Genomic DNA, 12,422 nt, shown 5'->3' on the forward strand with positions numbered 1-12,422 from the left:
AGAAGAGAGAGAAGAGGATGGAGATATAGAGGAGACATACCGAGAGAGGGATAGTGAACGTGAAAGAGCGAAGAGGGGGTAACCAAGTGGGAGAAAGACGATGGAGATACAGAGAAAAAAAGAAAAATAGTGACAGGGAGAGAGTAATTACAGGACTCCCAGTGTTTTCAAAGCCCCTCTTTTATCTCACCCTTCCTGTGGCTGTGAAAAGGAGAAGCAAAGGGAAGAAGGAGGAGGAGGAGGAAGTAGAACTAAAGTCCAAGCTTTAGTCCAACTCAGACGACAGGCACCAGTCATCCATGTCACACAACCAAGGCACACACATGCGCACACACACACACACACACACACACACACACACACACACACACACACACACACACACACACACACACACACACATGTATAGCTTCTATTTTAGAAACAATTTGTCATCTGAAACAAGGTATGTGTGTATGTGTATGTGTGTGTGTGTGTTTGTGTGTGTGTGTGGCCTTCATGTAAAGCACTTTAACAGTGATACTAATAAGTAACTCTTCTCAACCCACCTTTGAATATTTTGGTTCGTATTTATATTTGTTATGTGTCTGCTTATATGTTGTGCTGCTGACACTGCTTGAGAGGTGTGGTGCACCAAAACAAATGATGTTACATCTAAAATCGTAGTGGTAGTGGAATTAGAATTACGGTAGTCATAAAAGCAATATATTGTGTGAGTAATGATGGCAGCTGTCATCGTATCGTATAACTCATCGGTAGCACATGTATTATAGAAAGCTCATTCATACCAAACTTGTCTTTCAACCGTTTCTGCTTTTCTTTGTCTTAAATGACAAAAATATGAATATTTGGATTTCAAACTGTTTGACTAAAATAATTAGCATTTTTTTTAAGAACTCAATGTTGGCCCTATAAACATTTTGGACATTTTTTTCTCCCTAATTTTAAAACCATGAATTGATTATTTGAGAAACCAATTGGCAAAGTAACCAATAACGATAACAGTTATTTATAGCAGTGCACACTGAATACAAACCCATATTCAGACAGTATGGAACAAGCAAGATACAACAGCAACAATATAAATATATAATATAATATTTATATATATATCATTTTAAAATATATATATATAACATCATTTGTATTTATATATTATAATAACTATAAATATATGGATGTTATATGGATGTTTTCCTTATGTTGATTTAGCAGGTCATCGTGCTGCCACTACAGGCCTGTGAACACTAGATGGCGTAGCTGAGTCGTAGCGTGCAGCACGTTAATTGCCCCCGCCAAGAGTCTACCTGGGCCCAGAGACTGTTCACCTTAATATGTCTCTCATTCAGGGCGGAGAACACTTCTCGCTTTTTTCCCCACCGAGGAGGAGCCTGCAGACACACCGACATGCAGCAGAGTGGAGGCTGAGACGCAACTTGGACCGAGTGGAGTAGAAACTCGCAGACAGCCAGTCCCTCGGCGATGCTTCTCCGACTCCACGCCAGAGATTGATCACGGATCACCAGGACTGATCGCCCCGCAGTGCAGCGCAGAAACCAGAGCAGCGTGCCCCCCTCTGAGCTTCAGGTAAGACGTCTGAGCACCTCCGCTCTCTGGAATGCAAGGACGGCTTTCTGCAAGACTTCAGGGAAATTCCTGAGCAAGTTTAGGGTATTATGAAGAAGAAAACAAGCCCTATGGTTTATTATAGTTGTATCTAAAATAAGTCGGAGATGCTATTTTTTTTTTTGTATATGGTATGTGGGCTTTTAGAACACCGCGGATGCATGGACAAAACAATACATCTAAAGGTGCTAAATATAGTTTTGTGTTAAAATATGCAAAAGTGACGCCAAACACTGCTGTTCAGGTGACATATTGTGTATTTGACTGGCTGATTGATATGTGTGTTTTTAAGTGCATGAGCCCAAATAAATATATGTCCAATATTATAATTTTCAAAAAAAAGTAATTTCCATGAAATTAATTTGTGAAACAGGCAAATCCTCAAATGCATTGTGAAGTGTGTGACAGCTCCTGTGTGTGTTGGTGCAAAGGTTGTAGCCCAAGGTGGGGGACAAACGAGATGGTTTTTCACATCACCAGCTTCAGTTAAGGCCTGGATTGCTCCATGACAAGGCTGGGATTTTTAAATCCCAAATATGCTACAGATGTGGCTCAGGCATCTGGGCTCCTATCATCAGAATGAATCAGTTTATCCAATAAGCCAAATCAGGCCTACGTGTACGCTGTGAGTTTGTGAAAGAAACTATCTTTGGCTGTCTGTTTGAGCAAGTGTGTGACCTTGCACACCTTTCTCCCCTGTCTGCATAATTGTTTTCTTGGTGCCGCCTCACTGTCCCGGGCCCCGGGGCCCCTGGGGGAAGTCCTGCCCGCAGACAGGCAGCTCGGCCCGGCTGGGGACGTGCCGGGTCCTGCCAAGCCTCTGAAGTCTGCTGGCTGGCTTTGAACTGTAGCTGCTGGAGGTGGAAATCAATCCGTCTCTACTCCCCCTCCCCCCCCACCTTCTCTCTATTTCCCTCTTTCTATCTCTCCATCTGTGTCTCTCTCTGTCCCTGCCGCCCCCAGCACAGCACGTCTCCGCTGCCATCACATCTTTCATGTTCACAGGTAGAAAGGCGAAAGAGACGGAGCAGAAACAGGGGAGGGAGTGTAACTCATCTTCAAAAGAAGTTAATACAGTTTCTGAGGATTAGAGGGATGAAGGTGGAAAAAGTAACAAAGCCAGCGCCCGTAGTCATGATCATCCTGTACAACGCTGGAGTGAAGAGATAATGTGTTCACTTACTCGCCGCTTAATGCTGCTCGGCACTGGTATTCTCAGAATTAGCCTCTTTATTCTGGGCTGATGTCATCAAAAGGAGAAGGGATTCGTGTGTTTGTTTCGTGAAAGGTATTGTTGAGATTTATGCCAGAGCTGATTCCAATCCACTCAGCCTATCCAATTACCCCGTCGACAAATGTATCGAGCTCCGGAGGCCCGTTAGAGTTGAATGTTTCATAAAGCTTCACAAATCTGAAAAGGAAATTTTGAGAAACACTAAGTTATTTGAGCTCATTTGGACTTGGCTGATGTCAAGAACAACTTATAGTATGTGTAATAATTGTAATAAGGATCTAAGCAAATGATTTATTGGAACAATCATAGAGAGTCGTAGATACATCTAAAGAAAAGGGTTTCATGGCACCTGGAAAAAGCCCCCAAACACGTCACTGAAATACTCACTGAAGTAGTAGCCAACCAGTAAAATACAAACATTGTTAATAAAATGTGCATTATTATTTTTAATGGAAAAAGTGACAATTTAATGAAACAAAAGACAGTGTCTTATTTCATTGTATTCGTCTATGTCGAAAGGTTAAACGCGTTAATGTGTGTAACGGACTTGTACTGGCCAAGGAAGAAGTCGAGTCCGCAGGTTTATTTTCCAGATTTTATTCCTGCTGACGACATCCATACATTAGCAAATACAAAACTCTTATCTCTTATTATATATTGATTGACAAACAGGGGGAAACAGCGACCCCTAGTGGACAAAATAAATAACTGAGTGAGTTAGTGACTCAGCGGAAATTCTTAAGTTAACACAAAGGAAGAACACACCTGTTGACGACATCCACACATCAGCTCCTAAACATACCCAAACAGAATGTATACCAATTACCACAAGTTATACTATACGGGAAAAACACACGACAGGACGACCGGAAGTGTCAAAACCCAATGGCGCCAAAGAAGCAATGAAACAAAAGGTACCTGTTGCGTGTTTCTAAGATCGCCAAAAGATATATTTGAATCATCTCTTGACGATCTCAAAAACACACAACAGGCAGACACCGCGATCGCAACACAAACGGCCACACTTGCAAAAAACATTACAACACAGTGAAAGACGATCTTAGCACACAACTTACCCTCATAAATACAAAACTCTTACGAGGGAAAGACGGGGCTACGGAAGCTCAAGAGGAACAAAAGAGGCGAAACCTAGCATCAGCAGGAAACAGATTTCAGAAACAATGCGACTATATAAAAACTAATTGAAATAAAATTCACACACACTCAACAGGACTGTTGAACAACAAACAAAACGAAACATAATACATTAAAAACAAGAAATCATAAAGTGAACAAACATGTTTTCAGTCGGGTTTTATTCTGACAGATACTCTCAAATAAACTAAGACATCATTCTCTGATGCAATACAGGCTTTGAATCTATAATTACAGAGTACACTCTGTATCCGTCTACTGAGGTTCTGTGTGTGCTCATCACTGATAGTGTGAACAGCTCTGACAGATGCAAGCTGTTCTTGAAAGAGCAAACAATAGATTTGTGAAAACGCTAAATACTGCTGCAAAACTCCATCTGAAACTAAACTAAAGTCCATTAGAAGGAGACAGTGGGTCTTACTGGGCTTCTAGGTGGTCTCCAGCAAAATGAGGAGCTAGCTCCCTTTCATTATATTTAAATGTATATGCAATAATCCCAGCAAAACAAAATACTTTTCTAATCATGGGTTTCCCTCTCACCGTTATTATATCCCCATGCACAGCACAGACAAACCAGCGCTAAATCAACAGTTGAAATCTCTGCAAGTTGAATTGAATTGAGCTTTGTGGTCTAATTAGTGTCTCCGAAAGAGTCCTCTGTGTGGGCGACCTCCTCCAGTTAGTCATCAGTGTGTTCTTTACAGGGGTGGGAGATCTGACACTCCATGTCCTACATTGTGGAAAAGCAGAAATACTGGGCCTTGAAAATCCTACTTTGTGAAACACATGAGAGTGTGTGCATTAAGAGGAAGCTAACATAAATTGCTGTGTGCTGAACACCAAATTGTGTTGGTTCTGTTTGGTGAAAGGATTGATTGGCAGGTGGGAAGCCGGTGAGGGATTGTGTTGTTGGTTGAGGCACCTGTGCAGATGGATGGGCTCTGGGGTGTGATCCGCCCTGTTGCTGGTGGCAGGTTAAACGTACACATTACCAGGAGTTAACGGGAATGCTTCTGTCGGTTTGCAACTTTCCACCCTCTAAGTAAGCGCTTGAACTCTTAAGTCTTTACCTTTTCAATGGCTTGATGAGGATTTGTGCTTCAAAGAGCCCTCCATCCATCATGAATAGCTGCTGCTCAGACTTATGGAATTATCCACCTGCAAAAAAAAGACTCCAAGAGCCCACAGCTTTGTTTTAAGAACTCTCTAAAAACTTAGAAATCCCACAACTACGGTTTATTATCGAAATGTTGACAACAGGAAAACACAACAGATAGGAACAATGCGGATACTACACTGGTTTGTTTTTACTAAGAACCAATGTTTCATTGGTAATTATCTTTGAGTGAAGTCAGTATATTAGGGAGCTCAGATATTTTTTTGGATTTGGAGTGTTTGAATGTATCCAGAACTCTACTTGATCATATGATTTTACTTATGCTGACAGCAATAAGACATACAGACAGATTCATGGTTGCAGATTAGGCTTCCCACCTTCAGCCACTGCAAAATAAACAGAGACAGAGACAGAGAGAGAGACAGAGAGAGAGACAGAGAGAGAGAGAGAGAGAGATGTTCTGCCCCAGCAGAGCTAACGAGGGGAACAAGGGATCAGGGAGGGGTGGCGATGAGAGACAGATCACCGGCAGGCAGAGAATCAAAGAGCCGACTGACTGACTGGGACTGCAGGTGTGTGTGCAACTACGCAAGTGTGTGTGTACGCGTGTGTAAGCGTGTGTCAGCGTCTTCTTTTCATGTGCCGCAAGAGTTTGCTTTTGCTGCGCGTGAAGTGGGAAGCTGACAGTAAGTCTATGATTAAAGCAATCAAAAGATGAAGAGGAGATGAAGAAACATCGCACGCAGATGGGCACGTACTGAAACGCACACATTTCATGTGGCGCTCCAGCCACGTCGGCCTCTCTCCTGGAGGTAGGACCTGCACAGTATGTGAGGAGTCACGTATTTAGTGAATCACAGCTGTTCTACTTATTGGTGACATTTGAGCCAATCACCCCCCCCCCCCCCTTCTTCCCCCATAGGAAACTGATTTGTTGTAGGAGACTGTGGAAGTGTCTGCGATACAGCTCGTGCATTGATACAACCCCGATGCTGCGGTTGGCCGGGGTCAGAGCGAATGGATGTTTAGTCGGCATACGACGGCCAGCTGTTGGCTCGGGGTTCGTGCCTGGCTCCAAAGTTGGATATCACTTTAATCATGGCTTTATTTTCACATCAAACTAAGACGGTCATTACGTGAGGTTTTGGGACAGGGATGTCTATATGTACAGATTGTAAAGCACTCTGAGACTAATTTGTGAAAATGGGCTCTACAAATAAACTGAATTGAACCTGAGTCTGGAGGGCTACTTTGTTCAGTGACTTTGGTTTCCTTAAGCGCTGACACGGAACATTAACAAAGATGTCAGCGGTGCGGCGTGTGTGAGCCTGATCATAATGCTGTGTGTACATTGTAACTGCAGAGCTGCCTCTTGGTTTTTAGAGCCTGCTTTCCAATCAGGGAGTTCTGTTGAGAAGTTTTGAGACACACTCACGGTCGGATTCAACTCGCAGGTGGAAGCGGTGGGTCTACTTTGAGTGACAGCGCCGCCACCACCCCTCTATAGTCTCCAGCTGCCTCCGAATCATGGAATGAGACAAAATGCCGGCAGCACATTCCTCCTTCATATTTCACTTGTGAAAAGAAAGACAGTCGGGGCACTTAGAATTACTTAAAGATAGATTGGCCAAATTCTTGAACACACAATTCTTATTTGAATTCAGAGCACGCTCAGTGAACCGAGGTGTGTTTTGGCGTTTCCCATTATTTGATGCGGATAGATGATTATGGTCGCTGTACAGTTAATGACATGCTATTATCCTGCATGAAATGGTCTCATTTCTTTATTTGATGATTATAGACTATTGTAAGTGGAACTTCTCTGATTAAAATATCCTCATAATTCACAATTCACAAATGGGTTCACTTAGTGGTGGGTGTTTTTTGTAGCCTTTATCTCGACTACTTGACTGTAAAATCAGACAAGGAACAAATCAAAGTAAATCAGAAGCACAACCATCTCGTGTAAAGATTAAAATACACGGTCAAATGAATGTTGTTTACCAGAGCTGTAGCGAGCTAAATGTACGTTTGCTACTAATAAAGCTGTTTGTTTGATTCAATGAGCATGAAGTTGTACACTTAGTACTGACATCTGCATACAGCTCAAAGTTGTTGAAAAATACACAATGCAGAACATGATCTACATTCTGTCATAGACAAATCATTTTCTTGCGACAGACATCTGCATCATGTGAATTGGAGCCAATGATGACCATCTTTACTTCTGTCTCAAAGCCTGTGAGCGTGAAATAGTCGTTGCTTGGTTCGCTGGAAAACAGCAGGATTTGAGGTGTTGCCCACAAACAGGCCGGCGGTCATGAAGTAACATGTGTTTGAGATCTTGCTTGGATTTGTCAAGTTGAGCCCTGGTCTAGAAAATAAATTACCTTTATTTCCATGATAAAGCAGTGGATTGATTAACTTTGGAACTTCTTTATGGCCTGGAAGCAGAGGGATTATCTATGCATCTGTATATTCATCTTTACATATAGGAGAGTGTGTTTATAGTAGGGTTAGAGCAGTAGCTTAGTTCACTGTTGTTTTAGAGTGAGACATTGAAATTGACGAATTGGCCAAAGAAGTCCAATATTGGCAAAAATCATCAGCTGCGGTAGTTTCAGTCAAACAATATTAGCATCAACAGTGAAGTTATATAACATCATTAGGTTTAAAATGTACCCGATAAAAAGACAGAGAGGAGGTTGCTTCAACGATTTAATAAGTTCGGGAAGAAAGAGAAAGATTTCAATGGAAATAAGATTTTCTTTTTAGAAATACCAAAACTAGGACTACAGAGACCTCTGGATCCACATTTAATTGTCATCAGAAATAAAGTGCCGTGGAAGAGCTCACAAACCACCCTCTAACCTCATCCTTCATCTGTTCATTGGTTTGCTGCTTGGCCGAGTTTCCTCTTCTCTGATTGGCTTCTATTACTTAATCGGGCAGGAAGTCATTATCAACCAGTGTAATAAATAGATGGTACAAGGTGTTACAAGGTTAAACACTGATGGTGAAACGTTGTTTCCCACAAAACCCATGGGTGATCTTAAAAAGAGACTCATTTGGCTCTTTATTTCTCAATAAAATTAATGAATCGAATTAAATCAATGAGAGGAGGAAGGGGAGACAGAAAGAGCAACGTTAAACACTCGTTAACTGTTTGTTTTCCAGTTAATGGTCTCGTAAAACTCAGCAGAAACAACAAAAGTACCAAAGCTGCCACTGGTTTATCCCATTTAGTGCACTGAAATGGTGTGGTGTAGCTCCAGTTTGGGACTCTCTTGCGTTATTATTATATTTGAGTCCAAATTCGAAATAAAAAAGGGGAGCTGGAAGGTTGAGCGTGTATGTACATAAAGAAAAGTAGGCTAATTTCTGTTAAGATAGTTGAAAATGGGTTTAGTGCATTTTCTGAATTCATACTTTGTCATTATATTGACATTACTGATGATTATTTGTCAAAAATATCATTGTGACAATATTTAGTGAAAGACCCAATATCGCTATCAAGTTATTTGGTCCATCTTGTAAAGGGACCTGGTCTTTTCCCAAGCATCAGCTCACGTTCATACCAACACATTACACATTGTTAGACAATATTCATGTCGTGTTTTTTTGTGAATCTAGAAACCCGCTGGGTTTACAACTGAGGCATGTTGCTGGATAAGCGAATGCTATCGGTCGGTTCTGGGCTCCACGTGGAACGGAGGGGGATTTTTGAGATATTGTGAATCTTCCAAACGATGCACTGCAGCCCTTCAGGCCAACAGAGACAGCAGAGTTGTGAATACCAAAGACTGCAGTGCGTCGTGAATGAAGCATTCCACTCACTCCGGGGGGGAAATACTGAACTACCACAGACTAATCATGCAGTAAGAATCTCCTCCTTATAAAAGACCAATGCATGTTCATCAGTATGATTTTCGACTAATAATGAGGAATAGCCTATTTCCCAAAAGAAACAACGGATTCACCGAAAATATTCTCATTCAACCAATCTGATGCTCTATTTACTGACATGAACAGACAGTGTGCTTAAGATCTGAAGCATTACCACAAAGAGAGTGACTGGCAGGTATGGGAGGAAGAGTGCAGAGACTGAACAATAGGTGTCGACTCAATGTGCCTGTATGAGCTGATCTATGGGAATTTCCTTCAGGCAACCCCTCCTTTCACCTATCGGGCCTAAACATCCCCATAATGACTTTTAGGTAAGTCGATCACATTTGGCTGTCATATTTAGTTGCAGTCCATATAGATACAGACTTAATTCTGCTTTGAAGTTTGCGATATTAAAGCATTATGCTTGTCACTGTAGGCCAGGGAACTTTACTGAAAGACGTCTTCTTTTCGGTCTCATTATATCGCATTGAATGGATTTTAAGGTCAATGGGCTTGTTATTTGGCTCTTTTTTTTAGGATGCAGATTAAATCGTATTCCCATAGTTGAATGGAATTTTCATATTGGTCTCTTCATGCCAAAATAGGTAATCAAATGCAACCGAATGAAAAACTAAGCTGCCCAGAAGAACTGTGCCATACAGGTGCCACAAAGAACTGCGTATCCTCGACCAGGTAATGACACCGCTAAAGACAGAAGGGTTATATATCGGAGATTATGTGGTCGTTAGAAGATTAATACCCTCGAGGGGGCAAACGACTTTTATCTCAGACCTGCCCTGACAGAGAGACGGTGTACAGGGGTAGAGGGGTAGAGCGGAGTGTCAGAAGACACTGAGAGGCTTCAAACACATTGTGTGTGAGTGTGTGTGTGTGTGTGTGTGTGTCTGTCTGTGTGTCTGTGCGCATCCCTTTAACCCCATAATGAATAGCCTTCAGGGGGTCCACAGCCATTTGGCAGTTCTTAATTTCCTGACTGTCTACCCTTTTATCTCTTCAGCAGCGACACACAACTCTATGCAGACGCACGCACACATGCACACCCAAACACACACATGCACACCCAAAAACAAACACACACACACACACACACATATTGTTTGTGCTCACAAGGACTAGTGCAATTAAGCCTAGTTTGCCCTCAGAAGCCAGCGCTGTGCATATTTATACACCATATTTGTGTGTAATGTGTGTGTGTGTGTGTTTTGCATGTGCGTGTTGAACCTGTAATTAAGCAAGATCAAACCCTCCGGGTCGGGGAATTAGCCATCATCCAAGATCAAAAGGGTTTTCACTCAAGTCTGTGGAATAGAAGAGTGAAATCAGAGTTTAAATCCAGACAGACAGACTTTGACCTCAAATACCAGACCCCCCCCACACACACACACACACACAAACACACACACACCTCCTCCATTACTCTAAATGTGAATTTCAAGCTGATCCGACCATTTGGAATATCAATCAAAACAGTGGATTTGTTTTTTTGTTGTATTTAAGCAGCTAACGCGATGGTACCGGGTAGGGAGTGAATGCCTTCATGGGTAATGGAAGCAGTGCTGTCTGTTGTCATAAAGAGTTAAAATACTCATTTGCCTCCCAGACCTCTCACATCCATTCCATTCTTTTTGCTGTGCTTTCACACTACAAAAGATAAACAACAGATCTCATGCCCTGGCATACTTTTTTTACATTTGAATGTGGATTACAGTGAAAAATCAGCGGGTTGCTAAATGTCGAAAAACTAAATAAACTCATAAAACCATATGAGTTCAAAGTAATATGACTGTAAGATTGTTTTTGAGCACAATGTGTTGAATTCAGCACTGGTTCTGTGAGTAGATGTGATGGAGATGTGATGCCGGGTGTCACCGGGTCCACTATAAAACCAGGAAATCAGACAGAAGCCTTAGAGCCAAGAAAAGTATCTATATACACATTTATACATGCATCTTTCTTTCTCACATATAATTAACACTAAAAGAGACTCCATGAGAAATGTACTTAATAATAGTAATTAGTGTGAGTGGGTGAGTGCATGCTTTAACTTGATAGTGTTGTATTCTTTGCTCTTCTCAATGTACATAAGGCTTAAAGTATTTAGCTGTGAAGATAAATGTTAGATTGGAAGATGGGAAAAATGGAATTTGAAATATAAAACATAGTTTAATTGGGTTTTATGCTCTGGTTAGTATCCGCTTCTCCTTGCCATTACAACACTTCTTTTTCTTTTTTTCTTCATGGTTAGAAAAAGTATTAATCAACTCGCAGAGTTGATGAAGGGATGTTGCATTAGAGTCCCTGAAGGCCGTGCTGACATAGATATGGTGCAGTTTGTAAGTTTAGAACATTAAATGTATCCTTGTAATTGCGTGTAGATTAAAATCAAATGAACAAAAAAGGAGAAAAAAGAAGCTCAATATAATTGGAGTAATTTAACACCCAGTAGCTCAACAGTTTTAACTGGAAGCTGATATAAGCAGCTTTCACTCAACAACCTATTGTGGAATTCTTGTGCAATATTTAAGGCTGTACATTTGTCAGTTTGTTCCATTTTTTTCTTTTGAAGAAGTAGTTTACACTAGAGCACTTTCTGCTTTCTGATATAGTTTTTTATATTATTATTCTGGGCTTATCGTTAGCGTTCAACCGCTGCTTTAGGGGTGATTATGTAGAGAACCCCAGCCAGCACATATCCTTTCAATTACAGGGACGACATTATTTACACACTTGCACAGCAAACACACACACACACACACACACACACACACACCTGCACAGACATACACACACACGCAGGTGCTCCACTCTCAGACCCAGGCAGCACAAACACACAGTAAATCAGATGGCAGCCAGGATCTTACAGATGCACAACGGAATAAACAAGCAATTACACATCACCACACGTAGGCGCATGGACTCACACAAACACACACACAGATACCGTTTGGCAATTTATACCTCACTCAGAGAAATAAACACAGACTTTATGAACTGTTGCTCGTTTTAAAAGCACATCCAAACACCAGCCAATCATTTCATGAGTACGAAAGCAAAGACACAATCTCAGAATGACTGTCTGCTAAACGCCTACTTCATTGTTACAGTCATTGTGTGTGTGGAGGATCTGAAACAGCATCTCAGCGATTTAATATTTATTTTTTACTTAAACCTAATTTTGGTGGAGCTGTAATTGCATTGTTAGCTGGTGTGAAACCAAACTTAAAAAGCATTCTTTAACCAAGTTGAGGGTTTTGACAAAAACATCCGAGAGAGACATAGCAAAGACATATGCAGATGATTATTAATAGCCAACACAATCCTTCATTGAAGCAGAGGTTAGCCAACAGTGATGTGTGTTGGCAGTTATGAGGAATGCCATGG

The 12,422-nt window shown here is 41.4% G+C and overlaps 1 protein-coding gene across 2 annotated transcripts in view; it reads left to right on the forward strand.

The window, feature by feature from the left end:
- Positions 1 to 1,417: 1,417 nt before the first annotated feature.
- edar (ectodysplasin A receptor) overlaps positions 1,418 to 12,422 on the forward strand; it is a 29,551-nt gene continuing 18,546 nt past the window's right edge. The window contains exon 1 of one of the 2 annotated variants that reach the window (XM_056432153.1): positions 1,418 to 1,587. The gene's annotated coding sequence lies outside the window, so the exon portion shown is untranslated. Of the gene's footprint in view, positions 1,588 to 2,372; positions 2,487 to 12,422 lie in introns of those variants that run through there. The other variant, XM_056432163.1, reaches the window with a different exon arrangement.

This window comes from Pseudoliparis swirei, chromosome 2 (genome assembly GCF_029220125.1).
Source record: "Pseudoliparis swirei isolate HS2019 ecotype Mariana Trench chromosome 2, NWPU_hadal_v1, whole genome shotgun sequence".
In the NCBI taxonomy this organism is placed as follows: Eukaryota; Metazoa; Chordata; class Actinopteri; order Perciformes; family Liparidae; genus Pseudoliparis; species Pseudoliparis swirei.